Raw genomic sequence first — 20,854 nt, 5'->3', positions numbered from 1 at the left:
ATATCAGAGGCTTTTTGTAGGATTGGACCCTGTGCGTCCTAAACCATCATCATGTCATTTTTGACATTGCAGTTCCAGTGTGATACAATGTGATGTTATGGCTCACATTTACCTTGATCCAAACATTTCAGATTGGGCAGTTTGGATATTTCACTGTACTGTTCAGAACAGGTTGAAAATACACTTCTACAGTGTTTGTTTTATATTAGAGTGTACATGTGCGGCCACATTTATTTGCTGTTTTGTAGTCACTGTTAAAAGTGACACTGGTTGACATTGAATAAATTATATATTGTCTTCAATCTATCTTCTCATCTTTTTCTTCTTCAATTGAATTTGTAATTGTTATTGACAATTAAAAAAAAATATTAAAATGTTTATTCACATATGATTAAGTTAATTTTACTAAGAAAATAAAGTTCATAAAACCTAATTAAAATGAGTACAGGTTACTTGTAGCAACCCATAAATAAGTTACCTGTACCAAGAAAAGTAGGTTTATCTAACTGAGTAATACTAGTACTATTAGTTAACTCAACTTGATTTTGTTGCGTTTGTATAAAGTAATGTTAAGGTGTTCAATATACTTAAAAAAGGCTGCAAGTTGAATCAACATAAAACATCCAATGCAGCCACTTGCCTCACTTTTTATAAGTTAGATCTAGGTATTACTTTTTACAGTGTCCCAGCAAGCAATTTTGCGTCTAAAAGACGTCTAATAGCCGTCAAAACACAGCCCAGACGTCTAGGCTAAATCAAGGCTAAATTTGGGCTGTCAGTGAAAATCTAATAGACGTCTAACCATAGCCCAAGAATAAGACGTCTAACCATAGCCCAAGAATAGACTAGTCATCAATTAGACGGCTATTGAACGACTACATATATACGTCTAATAGACATAATGCATATGGGTCTAGGCTAAAACAAGGCTGAATTTGGGCTGTCAGTGATAGACGTCTAACCATAGCCCAAGAACTAGTCATCAATTAGACGGCTATTAAACGACTATACATGTAATAGACAACAAAATGATGGCTAAAGGATTCTTTTCACTCAAATATAACAGGTTCTCATAAATGACAATCCATCCAAACAAATTAAATGAAGGTTTTATTTAGAAAAAGAACATTAACAACTTACAAAGATCAAAACATAAAAATAACCAAATCAAATATTAAAAATACAATATAAAATGATAAAAAAAAAAAAAGGAACATCAACACCTTAAGTGGTTTTCAAACTTTTTCAAGAGGGACCCTTTTTTCTTTCTTTTTTTTTAAGCGACCCATAGGCTTGTGCGCAGAGAAAAAAAAATCTCAGCACTTTTTTTACCCACTTATGATGATGATACACGTGCACTTGCTGATCCTTGACGCGATTGCAACGCAAAAAGTAGATTCTGAAATAATTTGATCAAGCTAGGCCTACATACAGGAATTTTAACCAATTAATAGCCGTTTGCTGCATGCTTAAAAAATACACAACATATTCCACAACAAACTCTTTCAATGTAATATTCATTATATAGCCTACAGAACAAGAATAAAAAAAAAAAAAAACTAAACAAACCAAAACGAAATCATTTAAAGCGAAAGTAAAAGGGGCATTATGCTCACGGAACTCTCTCATTAGAATCAAAATGTTTCAACATTCGCGATGTATTTGATAGGCTTTGTAGCAACTTCACTCACGTTGCAATATCGACAGGAAAAAAATCATCCTTTCACATGCGCAAAAATGTGCTTGGAAACAGCACAGTTGAGCGGTGCTTACGCTGAATGGTGCGAATAATATTCTAAATTCGAATATATATTCGAATAGTTTAAAAAAACAAACAGATTTTCGAAGGTGAAAATTAATATTAGAATGTGGAAAAACACGCCCGCGGTATCAGAGGCGCGGCTGTCTGCTTTGCGAGTGGGCGCTGCCTGAGGGATCAGGGACAGGTCACAAGAGTCGCACTGGCACAGCACTGCTGAAAGTTTTTTTTATTTCTTATTCTTATTTATTGCATGAATAAGGTGGGTTAGATACAGCAGTTTCATGCACTGCAGGCTTCCGCTGGTTTGATTATTTACCGTTTCATGTCAAGGAAAAGTTCCATGTTCACCACAGCTCGCTCGGAGCGTTCAATGTCGGTTCTAGCTACTGTAAAACTTCAATTAATGTTAATATTATTTGTTTCAATCACTGAATGAAGTCTGCTTTATTCGGGACAAGAGTCGCGACCTTCAATTGCTTGCGCAAAACTCTTGATCATCACTCAACATTTGTTTATTGTTATTGTTCATTTAAACCGTTATGCGCAGAGAGCGTAAGATGAGGGCGAGAGAGAGAGAGAGCCTGCGAGTAGTTATGTCTCTTTGTATTAATTTGTCCTGTTATTGACGTAATGCGCGTCATTGACAAAATGCACAACCAGATGTTCGAATATAGTTCGAATATGTGTGTTTTATTTAGAGGGAATATTCGAACGTAATTTGAGTAATTTTGACAGCCATAGGAAGGAACGACGAGTGTTTGTGTGTGCTGCCGATTGAGCGAACGTGTGTGTGTTGCGGATGGAGCGAACGAGTGCGTGTTTTGTGTATTAGAAGGGTGGGCCTGCTAATCTGGTCCCAAGCCGGTTCGCAGGACGAGAGGGCAACACGCATGTCAGGAGAAGCAATCAGTTTGTTTCGTTGTTTCATTATTATTAATATTATTAGAAAACGGAATTATTATTTTTTTTTTATCACTCAATGGCGACCCATTTTTTAATAGGGTTTGAAAACCACTTAAGATAATAAAATATAAAACACTGCTGCTGCTGGGAAGTTGGTCATCACGGCATCTGCCAAATAAGAAAAAAATAATTTGCACAATAAAAGCATTGTTGACAGTTTAACCTGAAGTGTGCATGGGCTAATACATTCACCTGTAGAGTGTGTGTGTGTGTGTGTGTGTGTGTGTGTGTGTGTGTGTGTGTGTGTGTGTGTGTGTGTGTGTGTGGTTTAGGTTTTAATGCACATCTGAGCGATTTGCATTATTGATATACTGCTGGATACTTTTTATAATTGCTAATTTTATATAGCCAATCATTTGTATTTGTATGCTGTATTATAAAATTAATTTGAAAGCTTCAAACTTGAATGAATGAAGGCATTTTGAATGAAACTTCATCTTATTGTGCTTGTACAATGACAAATATTATTCTACTCTATTATCTTATGCTATCTCTGTATGTAACAAGCCATTGTTCAGACAAATTCAATATTATAATTCAAATCAATGATGGACTTTGTCAAAGATGAGAGCTTTAGTGAGGAAATGCTATTTTCATAATGATCTAAAGAAAAGAGTGAAATATAATTGTGGCTTTCATAACACTTTATAATAGGTTGCACATGTTTCATGTTTACACCTTTGGATTCATATAATTCGAGTTTAATAAGAGCACATGGAAACATGGGGTTACACTATACACATGATACACTGTTACCCGCTAAAATGTCACGATTCCAACAACACATGATAACAAATAATTTAGCTAAATAATGAGCACATGTCAAAACGAAAACACAGATACTTACAAGACAAAAGTAGGAATGTATTTTACCTGTTCTCTTCGACCGACAGCTGAATGCAATGCTCTGGCTCGTTCAAAATGTAGTGTTACGTCCACCCCTGTCTAGGGTAGAGGATAACGAACAGAAATACGTAAACATAAATAATTGACTTCAGAGCCCCCGTCTCCCATCCCAGTATTGATCCAACACAAAACGATTTTCCAAATCAAAGGAATTTATTCAGGAAACATAAGTAACGAAGAACTCAAGACTTTACAAAGGAAGAAAATTACCTCAGGAGGAGGCTAATGCCAAAATAACAAACAAAACAAGTCTAACTATTTTTAACAACTAAATAACCTAAACACCAAAATAATGATGTAAATAAAAGACAATACTAAACCTAACTTCCTCTCTAAATATAAACAGGAGAAAAACAAGACAAATTAAATGGCGCCTACCTCCCTACACCTTCCTTAACTGAAAAATACTAAAGAAACAATACAACAAAAAACTTGAAGAAAATAACCCACCCTGCACTCAGGGAGTAAACAAAAGAAAAAGAAAACCTATAACAGTCCAAACAACATTGCACTGATCTCTCACCTCAGTAAGAAGGTTTACTTAAGACACAAACACAACATAGGGAGAACTTCAACACATGACTGGAACAGGAGAAAGGGTCTCTGCAGAAGAGAGACGGAGGAGAAAACCTCCCGCCTCTGGAGCACTGCAGAACTGGTCAGCTTTTATACCAAGCACACGCCGGCAAGAGCGAATCAGCATAGGGAGCTACACAGGTGCGCTGATTACCCACAGGTGCCACTACTTAACCTATGGGAGATCAGAAACAGCAAAAAGACAAGCACTCATAACACTGACAAGGATACGTACTTTGACGTAACACCCCCACACTCAAATTTACAATTCCACTGAATTGTAAAAAAAACCACAACAACTCATTAACCCATAGGATTATATACTCTAGATAAGGCATCCGCTACCACATTCTCAGAGCCTTTTTGATGTCGAATATCTAGGTTGTATTCCTGGAGTATTAAAGACCAGCGCATCAACCGTTGGTTAGCGTTGTACATCCTGGACAAAAATATAAGCGGGTTGTGGTCAGTGTACACAATTACAGGAGTGTTGCTACCTCCCACATAAACCTCAAAGTGTTGTAGAGCTAACATTAAAGCCAAAGCCTCCTTCTCGATGGTACTGTAATGAAGCTGACACTTTGAATTTTTTTTTGAATAGTAGGATACAGGATGATCCACACCTCCAGAATCCTCCTGCATCAGCACCGCTCCAGCCCCCGTAGCACTAGCATCCACCTGTAACTTGAAAGGTAGATCGAAATCTGGTGCAGAGAGAACAGGGGCATTACAAAGAACATCTTTAGCTGCTAGAAATGCACATTCACACTCAGGAGTCCACACAAAACTCTTAGAAGCACTGACTAGATCAGTTAGGGGAGACACAATGCAAGCAAAATTTCTACAGAATCCCCTATAATAACCGGTCATTCCCAAAAACCGGCGTAATTGGCGTTTGTTTGTGGGAATAGGGAACTCTAACATGGCAGTAATTTTAGCTTCAATTGGTCGCACTTGTCCCTGACCAACCTTCTTCCCAAGATAGGTCACAACTGCTTTTGTGAACTCACATTTTGTCAAATTCAATGTAAGGGAAGCCTTTTCCAAGCGTTGGAAAACACACTCAAGGGACTTTAGATGTTCTTGCCATCCATCAGAATAGATAACTATGTCATCCAGATACGCTGCACAATTTGGCACGTTAGCCAGTACTTTATGCATCAACCTCTGGAATGTCGCAGGTGCCTTATCTAGAGTATATAATCCTATGGGTTAATGGGATGGCTGCCGCGAAACAGTCGTTCCGAAGCTTTGCGAGATCCCGAAGCGCAGATGTTTCGAAACACTGATTCGAAGCGTGATTCAAAACACCCATGTCACGTGACTATGGCCAAACGAAGCCTCGAAGTGTTTCACTAGTGTTTCATCAGGTGTGATCCGCCGAATCAGCGTTTGATTGACATGGTCGGGAACAACAGACCACACAATCGCACATCTGCATAAAAGTGAAATCAACGCATATTGACCTCGTGGGTTTTTGTGAGAGGAGTTTGATTTTGAGATAGCGGATTTTTGGTGATAGTGACATTTATAGTGCGATTTGTTTAGTTATATTTAGGCTTAAATGTATACAACACATTGACTGATAGGCTAGAGACACAGAGTATAGTGACACATTAATAGATACATAGCTTTTAATGCTAGATTAATAGATAGATAGATACAGATAGATTAAAGATAGGCTACATAATATAAATACATTGATAGATTATAGATACATATTATACATATCTAATTACATACAGTGGTGTGAATAAGTTATTACCCCCCATGCTAAAGTTGCCTAAAAAGAGGAATAAAAAATCATCTTTTGGAAATTGATCTTAATGCCTTAATTAGAAAAATGAGGAAAAATCCAACCTTTAAGGACACCAATTTTCTTTGTGTATGAATAATGTATCATAAATAAATAACTGTTCTTCCTTAAAATACAGGGTGCATAAGTCAGGCCCCCCCTATGTTAAATTCCCATAGAGTCAGGCAGATTATTATTTTTAAAGGCCAGTTATTTCATGGATCCAGGATAATATGCATCCTGATAAAGTACCCTTGGCCTTTGGAATTAAAATAGACCCACATCATCACATTCCCTTCACCATACCTAGAGATTGGCATGGGGTACTTTCCATAAGATCATCTTTCAATGCAAATCAAACCAGCTATTAGGCTAACTGAAATAACACCATGCCAATCTCTAGGTATGGTGAAGGGAATGTGATGATGTGGGATATTTTATTTCCAAAGGCCAAGGGAACTTTATCAGGATGCATATTATCCTGGATCCATGAAATAACTGGCCTTTAAAAATAATAATCTGCCTGACTCTATGGGAATTTAACATAGGGGGGGCCTGACTTATGCACCCTGTATTTTAAGGAAGAACAGTTATTTATTTATGATACATTATTCATACACAAAGAAAATTGGTGTCCTTAAAGGTTGGATTTTTCCTCATTTTTCTAATTAAGGCATTAAGATCAATTTCCAAAAGATGATTTTTTATTCCTCTTTTTAGGCAACTTTAGCATGGGGGTAATAACTTATTCACACCACTGTATGTAATTAGATATGTATAATATGTATCTATAATCTATCAATGTATTTATATTATGTAGCCTATCTTTAATCTATCTGTATCTATCTATCTATTAATCTAGCATTAAAAGCTATGTATCTATTAATGTGTCACTATACTCTGTGTCTCTAGCCTATCAGTCAATGTGTTGTATACATTTAAGCCTAAATATAACTAAACAAATCGCACTATAAATGTCACTATCACCAAAAATCCGCTATCTCAAAATCAAACTCCTCTCACAAAAACCCACGAGGTCAATATGCGTTGATTTCACTTTTATGCAGATGTGCGATTGTGTGGTCTGTTGTTCCCGACCATGTCAATCAAACGCTGATTCGGCGGATCACACCTGATGAAACACTAGTGAAACACTTCGAGGCTTCGTTTGGCCATAGTCACGTGACATGGGTGTTTTGAATCACGCTTCGAATCAGTGTTTCGAAACATCTGCGCTTCGGGATCTCGCAAAGCTTCGGAACGACTGTTTCGCGGCAGCCATCCCATTAACCCATAGGATTATATACTCTAGATAAGGCACCTGCGACATTCCAGAGGTTGATGCATAAAGTACTGGCTAACGTGCCAAATTGTGCAGCGTATCTGGATGACATAGTTATCTATTCTGATGGATGGCAAGAACATCTAAAGTCCCTTGAGTGTGTTTTCCAACGCTTGGAAAAGGCTTCCCTTACATTGAATTTGACAAAATGTGAGTTCACAAAAGCAGTTGTGACCTATCTTGGGAAGAAGGTTGGTCAGGGACAAGTGCGACCAATTGAAGCTAAAATTACTGCCATGTTAGAGTTCCCTATTCCCACAAACAAACGCCAATTACGCCGGTTTTTGGGAATGACCGGTTATTATAGGGGATTCTGTAGAAATTTTGCTTGCATTGTGTCTCCCCTAACTGATCTAGTCAGTGCTTCTAAGAGTTTTGTGTGGACTCCTGAGTGTGAATGTGCATTTCTAGCAGCTAAAGATGTTCTTTGTAATGCCCCTGTTCTCTCTGCACCAGATTTCGATCTACCTTTCAAGTTACAGGTGGATGCTAGTGCTACGGGGGCTGGAGCGGTGCTGATGCAGGAGGATTCTGGAGGTGTGGATCATCCTGTATCCTACTATTCAAAAAAAAATTCAAAGTGTCAGCTTCATTACAGTACCATCGAGAAGGAGGCTTTGGCTTTAATGTTAGCTCTACAACACTTTGAGGTTTATGTGGGAGGTAGCAACACTCCTGTAATTGTGTACACTGACCACAACCCGCTTATATTTTTGTCCAGGATGTACAACGCTAACCAACGGTTGATGCGCTGGTCTTTAATACTCCAGGAATACAACCTAGATATTCGACATCAAAAAGGCTCTGAGAATGTGGTAGCGGATGCCTTATCTAGAGTATATAATCCTATGGGTTAATGAGTTGTTGTGGTTTTTTTTTACAATTCAGTGGAATTGTAAATTTGAGTGTGGGGGTGTTACGTCAAAGTACGTATCCTTGTCAGTGTTATGAGTGCTTGTCTTTTTGTTGTTTCTGATCTCCCATAGGTTAAGTAGTGGCACCTGTGGGTAATCAGCGCACCTGTGTAGCTCCCTATGCTGATTCGCTCTTGCCGGCGTGTGCTTGGTATAAAAGCTGACCAGTTCTGCAGTGCTCCAGAGGCGGGAGGTTTTCTCCTCCGTCTCTCTTCTGAAGAGACCCTTTCTCCTGTTCCAGTCATGTGTTGAAGTTCTCCCTATGTTGTGTTTGTGTCTTAAGTAAACCTTCTTACTGAGGTGAGAGATCAGTGCAATGTTGTTTGGACTGTTATAGGTTTTCTTTTTCTTTTGTTTACTCCCTGAGTGCAGGGTGGGTTATTTTCTTCAAGTTTTTTGTTGTATTGTTTCTTTAGTATTTTTCAGTTAAGGAAGGTGTAGGGAGGTAGGCGCCATTTAATTTGTCTTGTTTTTCTCCTGTTTATATTTAGAGAGGAAGTTAGGTTTAGTATTGTCTTTTATTTACATCATTATTTTGGTGTTTAGGTTATTTAGTTGTTAAAAATAGTTAGACTTGTTTTGTTTGTTATTTTGGCATTAGCCTCCTCCTGAGGTAATTTTCTTCCTTTGTAAAGTCTTGAGTTCTTCGTTACTTATGTTTCCTGAATAAATTCCTTTGATTTGGAAAATCGTTTTGTGTTGGATCAATACTGGGATGGGAGACGGGGGCTCTGAAGTCAATTATTTATGTTTACGTATTTCTGTTCGTTATCCTCTACCCTAGACAGGGGTGGACGTAACACTACATTTTGAACGAGCCAGAGCATTGCATTCAGCTGTCGGTCGAAGAGAACAGGTCAAATACATTCCTACTTTTGTCTTGTAAGTATCTGTGTTTTCGTTTTGACATGTGCTCATTATTTAGCTAAATTATTTGTTATCATGTGTTGTTGGAATCGTGACATTTTAGCGGGTAACAGTGTATCATGGTAACATGCACGTGTAGCCTAGTGTAACCCCATGTTTCCATGTGCTCTTATTAAACTCGAATTATATGAATCCAAAGGTGTAAACATGAAACATGTGCAACCTATTATAAAGTGTTATGAAAGCCACAATTATATTTCACTCTTTTCTTTAGATCATTATGAAAATAGCATTTCCTCACTAAAGCTCTCATCTTTGACAAAGTCCATCATTGATTTGAATTATAATATTGAATTTGTCTGAACAATGGCTTGTTACATACAGAGATAGCATAAGATAATAGAGTAGAATAATATTTGTCATTATACAAGCACAATAAGATGAAGTTTCATTCAAAATGCCTTCATTCATTCAAGTTTGAAGCTTTCAAATTAATTTTATAATACAGCATACAAATACAAATGATTGGCTATATAAAATTAGCAATTATAAAAAGTATCCAGATATCAATAATGCAAATCGCTCAGATGTGCATTAAAACCTAAACAACACACACACACACACACACACTACAGGTGAATGTATTAGCCCATGCACACTTCAGGTTAAACTGTCAACAATGCTTTTATTGTGCAAATTATTTTTTTCTTATTTGGCAGATGCCGTGATGACCAACTTCCCAGCAGCAGCAGTGTTTTATATTTTATTATCTTAAGTGGTTTTCAAACCCTATTAAAAAATGGGTCGCCATTGAGTGATAAAAAAAAAAAAAAGAATTCCGTTTTCTAATAATATTAATAATAATGAAACAACGAAACCAACTGATTGCTTCTCCTGACATGCGTGTTGCCCTCTCGTCCTGCGAACCGGCTTGGGACCAGATTAGCAGGCCCACCCTTCTAATACACAAAACACGCACTCGTTCGCTCCATCCGCAACACACACACGTTCGCTCAATCGGCAGCACACACAAACACTCGTCGTTCCTTCCTATGGCTGTCAAAATTACTCAAATTACGTTCGAATATTCCCTCTAAATAAAACACACATATTCGAACTATATTCGAACATCTGGTTGTGCATTTTGTCAATGACGCGCATTACGTCAATAACAGGACAAATTAATACAAAGAGACATAACTACTCGCAGGCTCTCTCTCTCTCTCGCCCTCATCTTACGCTCTCTGCGCATAACGGTTTAAATGAACAATAACAATAAACAAATGTTGAGTGATGATCAAGAGTTTTGCGCAAGCAATTGAAGGTCGCGACTCTTGTCCCGAATAAAGCAGACTTCATTCAGTGATTGAAACAAATAATATTAACATTAATTGAAGTTTTACAGTAGCTAGAACCGACATTGAACGCTCCGAGCGAGCTGTGGTGAACATGGAACTTTTCCTTGACATGAAACGGTAAATAATCAAACCAGCGGAAGCCTGCAGTGCATGGAACTGCTGTATCTAACCCACCTTATTCATGCAATAAATAAGAATAAGAAATAAAAAAAACTTTCAGCAGTGCTGTGCCAGTGCGACTCTTGTGACCTGTCCCTGATCCCTCAGGCAGCGCCCACTCGCAAAGCAGACAGCCGCGCCTCTGATACCGCGGGCGTGTTTTTCCACATTCTAATATTAATTTTCACCTTCGAAAATCTGTTTGTTTTTTTAAACTATTCGAATATATATTCGAATTTAGAATATTATTCGCACCATTCAGCGTAAGCACCGCTCAACTATGCTGTTTCCAAGCACATTTTTGCGCATGTGAAAGGATGATTTTTTTCCTGTCGATATTGCAACGTGAGTGAAGTTGCTACAAAGCCTATCAAATACATCGCGAATGTTGAAACATTTTGATTCTAATGAGAGAGTTCCGTGAGCATAATGCCCCTTTTACTTTCGCTTTAAATGATTTCGTTTTGGTTTGTTTAGTTTTTTTTTTTTTTATTCTTGTTCTGTAGGCTATATAATGAATATTACATTGAAAGAGTTTGTTGTGGAATATGTTGTGTATTTTTTAAGCATGCAGCAAACGGCTATTAATTGGTTAAAATTCCTGTATGTAGGCCTAGCTTGATCAAATTATTTCAGAATCTACTTTTTGCGTTGCAATCACGTCAAGGATCAGCAAGTGCACGTGTATCATCATCATAAGTGGGTAAAAAAAGTGCTGAGATTTTTTTTTTTCTGCGCACAAGCCTATGGGTCGCTTAAAAAAAAAGAAAGAAAAAAGGGTCCCTCTTGAAAAAGTTTGAAAACCACTTAAGGTGTTGATGTTCCTTTTTTTTTTTTTAATCATTTTATATTGTATTTTTAATATTTGATTTGGTCATTTTTATGTTTTGATCTTTGTAAGTTGTTAATGTTCTTTTTCTAAATAAAACCTTCATTTAATTTGTTTGGATGGATTGTCATTTATGAGAACCTGTTATATTTGAGTGAAAAGAATCCTTTAGCCATCATTTTGTTGTCTATTACATGTATAGTCGTTTAATAGCCGTCTAATTGATGACTAGTTCTTGGGCTATGGTTAGACGTCTATCACTGACAGCCCAAATTCAGCCTTGTTTTAGCCTAGACCCATATGCATTATGTCTATTAGACGTATATATGTAGTCGTTCAATAGCCGTCTAATTGATGACTAGTCTATTCTTGGGCTATGGTTAGACGTCTTATTCTTGGGCTATGGTTAGACGTCTATTAGATTTTCACTGACAGCCCAAATTTAGCCTTGATTTAGCCTAGACGTCTGGGCTGTGTTTTGACGGCTATTAGACGTCTTTTAGACGCAAAATTGCTTGCTGGGGAGAGTTCCATGTCTTTATTAAACTCACCACAATTGATTATAATGATTTATCTGTCATCCACCCTCGATTTAATGATTTTTTTTTTTTATTGGGCTACTTGGCCCGCTCGACCCGTGTATTATGAAAGGTGTTTGAAGGCCAAACAATTGGATAACAATAGCTTGAAAAAAGTCTGATGTCCATCTACAGAAGCCAATAATAATAAAAATAGGATTATTTTTGTTATTTAGGCTACACACTTGTCATGTTTTATAGCCTACCTGGCTACCTCAATAGCATCCAGGTTTATATAAGCCTAATTGATTTTTCCATAACGTTACTCTTGTATAACGTTAGTGCTGCATATTATGGCCGTTCTAAAAGCTTGGCTTTTGTGATAGACCATATTTACTATTACTTCCGGGTCACGTGGCCAACCTGTCTGTTTAATGTAGATCTTCAAACGGAAAAATGGAAAAAGGAATTTCAAAAAAACAAAATCGGACCGTTATTTGATTTTGGTTTTGTCATTTTTCGTTTTTGGATTCAGAACCAAAAACGGGAGAGAACGGCTCTTTTTTTTTACCGTTTCTTTGTTTTTGGTTTGAAACGACAAACGAAAAAAAGGTGGTTTCTCGTTATTTTGTTTTGTGGTTCAAACGAAAAAAACAAACTATCAAAACGTACACGGACCCGGCAAGCAGAAGAGCAAAGTTTTTTCACCGCAGTGAAAATGTTGTTTTTGAAAGTCTAAATGCCAACAAATATGGATTAAAGCAGAATATGTAGGCTAGTTAGATCAAAAACATGTTCAGAATTTTGGAAATGATTACATCTATCTTTTTTTCAATACATTTTGGACTTTACAACGCTCTGGAGTTTTAGGAAATGTTTGAATCACACGAATCGAAACAATTATGCAGCCACCACTGGAATCAAAACCAATGAATACATTGATCTGTTTTGTGAGGATAGGTAATAACAAACGTGAGGCTATTAAGGAGGCTATTTCATCAACATTGAAGTAGGCTGTTATTGATAACCGCCAGGCTATAACGGAATGACAGCAGTTGTCGAATTGGAGTTGTCCTTTTTACGAACGAGAATTATTTCTAAATCCCTCTCCAAGTCGCAGTCTCAGAGTCAGTGTCATATGAAGAGGTGTAAAGTCCAGGGGTCAGGAAGTAAAAGTCCTGCTGTATGTTTATTGAACTCAGCCAGCTGATTTCACTAATTAGTTCTACCTACTGACTGAAAAACTGTGCTAATTAGCAAATCCAGGTGATTGGAACAAAATAGCCTACTGAGGAGGACTTTTACTTTCTGAACCTGGACTTAATCATCCCCTCATCTCATTCACGCTGCCAGCTAAAGCTAGGTTTTAGTTTAGCAATAGCACATTTAAACAACTAAGAAAATAAGTTTCTAATGGAAAAACCCCGGGAAAAAATAGCAAACGCTGAAACGATACCGTCTGCAATTCGTGCTGTCAATTTGACCATTATGGCCATTCAAGGTAGAAATAATCAGAGCTCTTTTGTTTTGTAATTTAAATGAAATAACAATGTTAGAATAAAATATACATAGGCTACATAAAAAAACAAACAAAAAAAAAACAGGTATAGTCTAGTTAAATGGGTGTTATTTCAACAAACACTTTTTTTTTATTACATTGCAAAATATAAAGACTATCTAAATGACTGCTTTATTAGGATAGTTTAAGTGACCAACCCGGTGCGCATTCATCAATCGGAATGAATTCAGCCCGTTTGAAACAAAAGTTGTGCATGTAAACAGCCACTGCACTGTTAGTAATATGAATTATTCAATCATGAACTGTAAATTCCCCTACACTGTGAATAAAGCATTGCCCTCCGCTAATTGAGGTATACACTCTTAAAAATATGGGGGGGGGGGAAATGTTCTCTAGACACGCCCCTGGTCGGTATCAACTAAAATATCAGTAAACACTCTCAGCAGAGCAGACTCAGTGCTATGACAAGATTTAAAACTTGACTGAAAATTTTCAGAATTATGGTTTGTGTTTTGTAAAGACTGTTGGCACAACACAACCTTTAGTAGGCTTAGAAATAGAATAATTTTTTTTTTGTGCCAAAAAGGACGAAGAAATTTCTTTACAAGTAAATAAATATTAAACAAATATTTAGGCCTATATTAGGGTACTAAATATTTTTTTATTAAATCTAAAATAATAGATGCAACACATCAAACGAAAATAGGGAAATTATTATAATATTAGGCTACTAAATATTATTTATAAAATTAAAAAAAATTATTTAAAGCTTTTAAGACCACACCCATGACCCACGAGTGAAGTTTAGGTTGAAGCTTTTGTAACCCAACCACCCTTGATGAAACCAGTCTGGATTGTTTGGCTTGAGGAAGCTGTCATTTATTTCTGGATTTCCTCTATCGGCAGATCCAGAACTCGATTTCAGCCGCATTCTGAGTCTGACATTCGTTTCTATCCAAGGAAAGTGTTATTAGCTTGGGGAAATATATATTGTATTGAAATCTTAAGTTCATGTCCAACTCTAAATTGTAAGGAATTTATATCTTTGATTTTATAGTAACACTTTACAATAAGGTTAATTTGTTCATTATTCATTATTAAATTAACTATCATGAGCAACACATTTGTTACTGTATTTGTTAATAATACACATGTTAATTGTTGGTTTGTGTTATTTCACATTCAGTGCATTAACTAATGTTAACAAATACAACTTTTGATTTTAATAATGTTTTAGTTAATGCTGAAATTACTATTAACTAAGATTAATAAATGCTGTAGAAGTGCAGTTCATTATTAGTTCATGTTAACACATTTAACTAATAAAACCTTATTGTAAAGTTGTACTGATTTCATGATAGCTAACACATGCATATAATACATACATAAAATTTACAACATCAACATGAATTCCTCATATTCTTGATTCTCACTGTTTTGTTTGGTAAAGTAAATAATATTTAGTATTATTATAATAATTTCCCTATTTTCGTTTGATATGTTATGCATTCTAATTGTATCAACATCTTTTCATATGCCAAGGAAATAAAGGATAAAGAGAAAAAGAAACCAAGAAACTCTTCTTTTTTGTGCCCTTTTTGGTCCTTCCGCCGGTCTGTGCATGCCACTGTGTAAGTTGTGTTTATCAAGAGTACCATGCAGGGGCGGAGCTAGACTCTCAGTACAGTGGGGGCGGAGCTTCATCATGGGGCCCCCTGCTACCAAGTCATTTTAAAATTAAAACCGTAAAAAAACCCGTAAAATATCAGATGAATGCATATGTAATAATGTGTCACTTGTTGAGCCAAGTAAGCTTATATGTTAAATAAAACACAAAGACTATCTCCTTATTTTCTTTTTAATGCGCCCGATTTATATTTTCTCTCCATTTTCGTAACTATCTACATTACATTCGCACCTCACGCCACCCACTGTAGGCTACTCCCTGGATAAATATTGCCTAATTTTTGGAAAAAACGAAAAACCTATTTGAGAAAGAAACAGACAGCAGGGGTTGCATTATGCATTTGGAGGTTAATCTGTCAAACTGACTCAAGAACGAAATAACGAGGTGAAAAAATAAAGAGAGCGTGGCTCATTGGCTTGTCAATTCCCATTATGCATATAGTTGTTAAATTTTGCTGATAAGTTTGCTGTTTGTTTGACTGAAATACAAAATGTAACTTCATACATTTAATTTGTTTTAATGTGTCTGCTTAGAATGTAGTGTTTTGTTGCCTGGATTTCTAAAATATAAAACAAAAGACAGTCTTTCTTGACCTCACTCCAAATGTTTCTTCAAATTTGACGTAGTGTTTTTGTAAAGATTGTCCCACTATAGCACAGTGTACAACAAACCATTGCCATCTTTAGCTGACACAAACTCAAAATAGTGACGGGGGTGATGCGGTGGTGACGCGTTCATGTAAGGTGGCGCTGCCAATAAAGCACATAAAGCTGTCACAAAAGTAGTGATTATGAATGTCAAATATAGCAAGGAGACATTTTAATTCTTTATTAATAAACAAGTGTTTAATGTGTGTCGGCTGCAAAGATGAACTTTTCATATACGGATTACATAAGCAGAGAGCAGGGCCGGGTTTCCCGATAACGATGTATCTTAGCTCTTAAGAGCGCTCTCTACGTGCAAGTTTACGAACGCTCGCCGCAATTCCACGCGCGTTTCCCAAAAATGCACTTAACATGAACGCGCGAGAACGCGTTCGTGCTACTTAAGCGTCGCTGTCCATTCGCGAAGTGCTGAAATATAACCTTATGGAATCGTATTCTGAACGTTTAACCTAATAATCGTCATTTGTTGTGGATTAGAAATCAAGACAAGTCTATATGGATATAAAACACCTATACAGGCTGACAAAATGGCTGAACAAAAACGAAAAAAACAAGAAAAGAGACCTTTCAAAAAGATAAAATGAATGTCCTTTTAGAGGAGATAGAGGGAAACAAAGATTTCATTTTTAACAGTTTTAACCCTTTGATGCGCAAGCTATGGATACCCCTTCTAATGCGCAACATGGGTCTAAAAAGACCCGTATTCATTTCCTATGTTATTTCAGTCATGGCTGAATGTTTCTTTGCTGAATCTTTAAAATATATGTATTTTATCATTTGTTATTCCAGGTATTGATTAAATATCTTGTTTTTGATTTCCACAAATCATTATGTTTATGTTTCCTTTCTTACTTTATAAACAAACACAGTTTTTGTATTTCTACATCAATTTTACATACACGGGTCTAAAATGACCCGTATTCATTTCCTATGTTATTTCAATCATGGCTGAGTGTTTCTTTGCTGAATCTTTAAAATATATGTATTTTATCATTTGTTATTCCAGGTATTCATTAATATCTTTGTTTTTGATTTCCACAAATCATTATGTTTATGTTTTCTTTCTTACTTTATAAACAAACACAGTTTTTGTATTTCTACATCAATTTTACATACACGGGTCTAAAATGACCGTATTCATTTCCTATGTTATTTCAGGTGGCTTTGACAGTTACAGATTTTAAAATCAAAAGGCGGGGAAAAAAGGACCCTAAACTCTTAACACATCGAACCATTTCAGCATAATGGCTTATTCAAGACTTGTAAATGTACATGTAAATAAGCTTTAAAGGGGCATTTGGCAACTATTTCAACTTAATGAAACCGTTTAGAAATCATTTGGATGGTTTAATAATTGTTCTGGTGAAAATGGTGACTTTCCCTGCTCCCCCCAACGTTCCTAGGCGGAAAACCAACCTTGCAACATGGGGACTAACGTCCCAGTAAGTTGGAAACAGGAAGTCTTGTGAGAAGCGAGAACGAGTGAGAAACACAAAATGCTTTATGGCAATTCGACATAAACACACGCTCCGCCCTCAATGTGTATGATGTATTACCCACCTCGGTATAGCTCCACACGATAAAGTTGGCCGGCTCCGATAATAACAAATGCACATGAGCAGCGGTAGAAAGGGGGAGGAGGGGCCGTAAGTGAGTTTTTTTACAACATTGTTGTGAAATATACGTCCCACAGCTGTAGGGGGAGCTCGTTGAGAAAACATGCGACAACAAAAGTGAAAATCAGCGAAGAAATAGCTAGAGTTGCTGAGTTCCCCTTTAAAAACCCATCTTTTTTTAGTGTAGCTAACATTAGCTAGCTAGAATAGAATATGTCGACAGCTAGCTAGCTCATAGTATTGGATATGTTTCTCTTTCTCACAAGTAATTTCTCACTAGGATTTCATGGTCAAGTAACCATATTCAAATATTATGTCCAGTTATCTTTTACAAAATATCAAATATTTTCTGTGGTTAAAATAAAATAAGACTTGCATCAAATATACAAAAGCAGCAGTGTTGAGTTGTGAAATGTGTGGCAGGTGAATAGTATTATGTAACAATACTATAGTAATAGTATTTATGCAGTAAATATGTCCCTACTTGCAAATATGTGCAAATATCAAAGGTTTCTATATGGGTCATTTTTGACCCATGTATGTAAAATGTATGTAGAAATACAAAAACTCTGTTTGTATATAAAGTAAGAAAGAAAACATAAATATCAATATTTAATGAATATCTGGAATAACAAATGATAAAATGCATATATTTTAAAGATTCAGCAAAAAAACACTCAGCCATGATTGAAATAACATAGGAAATGATACGGGTCATTTTAGACCCATGTATGTAAAATTGATGTAGAAATACAAAAACTGTGTTTGTTTATAAAGTAAGAAAGGAAACATAAACATAATGATTTGTGGAAATCAAAAACAAGATATTTAATGAATACCTGGAATAACAAATGATAAAATACATATATTTTAAAGATTCAGCAAAGAAAACACTCAGCCATCACTGAAATAACATAGGAAATGAATACGGGTCTTTTTAGACCCATGTTGCGCATTAGAAGGGTTGTGATACAAAAACTATTTTTATTCAAAAAGTAAGAAAGTAAAAATAAAAATAAGGATTTGTGATGATCAAAAACAAGTTAATTGAGGAATACCTGGAATACTGAATGATGAAATTAATTTCTTGCAAAGATATAGAAAATTAAAACTCAGTCGGGTCTATTTAGACCCATGTTGTGCATCAAAGGGTTAAAGGACACCATACAAATAAGGAAAAACAAAACATCTGGAAGGACATTGTCACATTGCAAACTAACTGCAACCGTGTTCAAAGATCAGGGAAGGAGGTCCGCAAGAAATGCCCAATACATGGCTGGTTTTCGTGCACGTCAGCAAGTCATTGACAGATTTTTTGAATGCATCCCTATTTTGCCCAGTCTTTAAAGCATATTTCCCAGATTACTTATTTTATGATTTTTTGTTTTTTGTTCATTCGTTTAGATGTGTATTTCTATTTTTTCTTCCCTTTTTAATTATTTCATTTATTCATTTAAACAAAACACGAGTACAACAAAGTGTACAATAAAGTACAATCAAAACCTAGGCTATACTCACGTTGCAGTGTAATCTGTTGAATCTCGATAAAAGTGTAATCTGCCGGTTGTCCTGCAGGTGAGCTCATAACTATGTCCTCTTACGATGCACTTGGGGATTTACGATTACTCCAGAGCACTCGTAGTTCTAAGAAGATTTTCAAGTGCTACTTAAGTGACGATGCTTTTGGGAAACAGACCATAATATTAAGATCAGTCGTACGATCGTTTTTACGATCAATTTAGGCTTACGATGCTTTTGGGAAACGCAGCCCAGTCTGTTTTCTTTCGTTTTGAATTGTTCTGTTTAAAAGTAGACATTTCATACAATATAGATCAGGTGTGTGAAGCAAGTAGGCTACCTTATACGCTGTGTTTCGGTTCATTTATGACTCACAAGACGAGCTCCAGTTCACACGCCGACGAGCTCCAGTTCACACGCCGGCGCCCTCCGTGTCGTGATTATTGTCTGCTATATTTACTACTTATTTATTAAATATATTTGGTTGCAATTGGTTGATGAAACATTGATTAAAATTGAGATACAATTAATACAAAACGAAATTCACCTTAATGAAAGGCTTTGTGCTTTTGTTTGATGTCTCTGAAAGTTTTAAAGCAAGTCTTTCAGTGCCGCGGCGCTTCCAGAGCGGTCGCGTCCGTAACGAACTGTCACGTAACATTGTTTTTCCCTCATAAATGCGTACATGAAAAATAAGACAAATTGAATATTTTATGTTCTGTGGAGAGCCAAGCCTTCTTCATCCGGTGGGTAGTAGCCTATTACTTTTTGCACTTTTTTTGCCACCTAAAAGTAAAAGTTTTTTGTGTCACGTCCGTTATGGATGTGCATTTCCCTCATATTGAATATAAAACGCACGTGTAGACTGATATTTTTCTAATGTCTGGAAAAACATAACGCATTACCGGCATCACTGCTTGCAAGGGCCCCGTTCCTGTCCAGTGACGCAAGATCGGCTGCGTTTGAGGGCCCCCTAATTGGCACGGGGCCCTGGGGCGGCCGCACCCATGCACCCACGCTATCTCCGCTACAGGTACCATGATTATAATCAATTAATCAACGTTTATGATCACTCATGGAAATGCAATTTTGTTGTTTTTATTTCTCTCTCTCTTTCTCTCACACACACCTTTTGTATAACAAAGCAGAATGAAACAAAGAAAAAGAGAGGAGCACCAAGCAGGCAAATCAAAAATGATGCATTTAATTATGAAAAACATTTCCCATATAATAATAGGAAGTACTGTTTTATTAATTTATATTACTATGCAGAATAAAAAGCAGAGACATGGAAAAGGTGTATCTCGCGACGCGAATGGAAGTCAAAAGTGTGTCTGTTCCTAAACCTGTAACGCCGTTTTCACATGACATTAGTTTACAAGCCGACTAGAAAATCACAATGAATGGATATCACTGAGCGGAAAGCTGTTCTCAGTTGTGTGGCCATATTTTAACTGGGTTCTCACCTCGCCTATCTTGTTCTGTTACTTAGTTATCAATAGTTAGATATATCCATCACACACTCGCTTATTCTGCATCTGTTCCTCACTCTCACATTTCCTGACAGTTTCACCCTCGAAACTTCTTGAATGGCAATAGCCTAAACACACCCTCAGCCACACTTAAATCAACCAAATCAGCACTTCTAAAATAAACAAAGTCACAAATCTTACACACCTCTTTCTCTCTGCATCACTCACCCTGTTCACTTTAAATAAGGATTTTGGGTGATGCGGTTTACAAATGCGAAACAAGTAAGCTATACTCACTTTGGACAAGTAAATCGAATGACAGCAGAAATAACCAAGACAGAGTGTCCATTTTCATCTGATCGAGTATTAAATCCGTGTGCAGCTTTCC

General features: G+C 36.5%; 1 pseudogene; it reads left to right on the top strand.

Annotated features, from left to right (window-relative positions):
* The first annotated feature begins 4,209 nt into the window (after positions 1–4,209).
* The window catches only part of LOC130078196 (uncharacterized), a 44,524-nt pseudogene continuing 27,879 nt past the window's right edge, over positions 4,210–20,854 (top strand).

The sequence above is a fragment of the Rhinichthys klamathensis genome, unplaced genomic scaffold (assembly GCF_029890125.1).
Source record: "Rhinichthys klamathensis goyatoka isolate OS25496 unplaced genomic scaffold, OSU_Roscu_1.1 h1tg000830l_1, whole genome shotgun sequence".
Lineage (NCBI taxonomy): Eukaryota > Metazoa > Chordata > Actinopteri > Cypriniformes > Leuciscidae > Rhinichthys > Rhinichthys klamathensis.
Note: the sequence above shows the minus strand (reverse complement) of the source record. Positions and strands in the feature narration are given on the sequence as shown.